Source organism: Chrysochloris asiatica, unplaced genomic scaffold, assembly GCF_000296735.1.
Source record: "Chrysochloris asiatica unplaced genomic scaffold, ChrAsi1.0 scaffold00531, whole genome shotgun sequence".
NCBI classification, from domain to species: domain Eukaryota; kingdom Metazoa; phylum Chordata; class Mammalia; order Afrosoricida; family Chrysochloridae; genus Chrysochloris; species Chrysochloris asiatica.
The window spans coordinates 537,305-538,884 of NW_006409049.1; positions in this window are offsets into that span (position 1 = coordinate 537,305).

Genomic DNA, 1,580 nt, shown 5'->3' on the forward strand with positions numbered 1-1,580 from the left:
CCACAGAGGGATTACAATTCATGGCAGAAATAATTCTTAGAATGATAGAGAGTATAGTTAAATTCAAACTTTGTCATTTCACAAAAAGGGAAACAAATCCCATGAAGTTACATGATTTATTCAGGATTACATCACCATTAGAGTCAAGTCCTTCTCAGCCAGCACAAGCATCTCTACCAGTTGAAAATCAATTTGGCAGCATCTAACAACAACAACGGCAACAGTACCATTATGTGAGTATTAGATTGGTCTAGTCTTATTCCTTTCTGTGCTATACCATGCCGTGTCCTTATTGTAAAGAGCCTGAAATCAAAGAGGAGAACGTAAACACTTGTACAGAGAGATCCAAGTGTTAGAGTTAGAACTACTTGCTGATGAGGTTAGCCAGTCTTCCCACTTGAGCTCATTGGTGAATGTGACACACAGACATGTCCATATTTAGAAGGACAGTTGTGCCTCTACATTTTCATTTCTGTGTAAAACAAGAGGAAAATGTCTTCAGATATACAAACTTTAATATGTTCCCAAATACAGTCCAACCAGTTACCTAAGAGACGATTCCAGCTTATGATAACCCTATATTTGTCAGAGCATAATTGTATTCATTGGATATTTTTGCTTTGTTTTGTTTTAATTCTATTTATTTATTTATATTGTTGTTGTTGACAATATACACAACAAACCAAATACCAATTCATCAGTTTCTATCTGTGCAATTTGGAAACACTGGTTACATTTTCTGAGTTGTGCTACCTTTCTCACACACCTTCCTTTTCTGTGTGATTCCTCTCTCTTAACATAAGTTCATTGTCCCCCAAACATTCTTAGCTAATCTTTGGTGTTGCAGTTGTCAATTACATCCCATAGTTTATTTAAGACATAGAACGCTTAAGGAAGACCCTTTTTTTTTTTATTAGTTAAGGGGAGCACTGGTAGCGTAGTGGTTATGAATCGCGCTGTGAACCAAAAGGTCAGCAGTTCGAAACTACCAGCTGTACCGCGGGAGAAAGATAAGGCGTTCTGCTCCTGTAAAGATTTACAGCCTCGGAAACCCTGTACAGGGTTGCTAAGAGTCAGAACTGACTCCACGGCACATAACAACAACAACAAGAGTTTTCAAGAGCTGATTTTCAGAAAGTAGATTGCCAGACATTTCTTTCAAGGCAATCATAGGTGCACTTGAATCTACAACCATTTTAGCAACTGAGCATGTTATATATTTTAACACTTACAGTGGACCCCAAACAGAAAAATTATTTCAAAATCAGGTTTAGTGATTTTAAAGTCTAAGAATTAATCAAATGTTTAAAGCAAAGAGATGTATAAATGTCATATAAGGAGGAAAAACAGGCAAAATAAATTAAACTTTTGTTTAATGGCTGATTTACAGGGATTTGCTTGAAATCTCTGGACTTTGTTTTCTCCTCTGCAGTGACTGAATGAATGTTATATGATGCTAACATGATCAGAATTTATTTCTCTGACTGCATGGCAAACAGTAGTAAGTACCCATTTTCCATTTCAAATAACTGTGATTATCCTGTTTCTCTTCTACAATATAAATAATGCAGTTGGTCCTT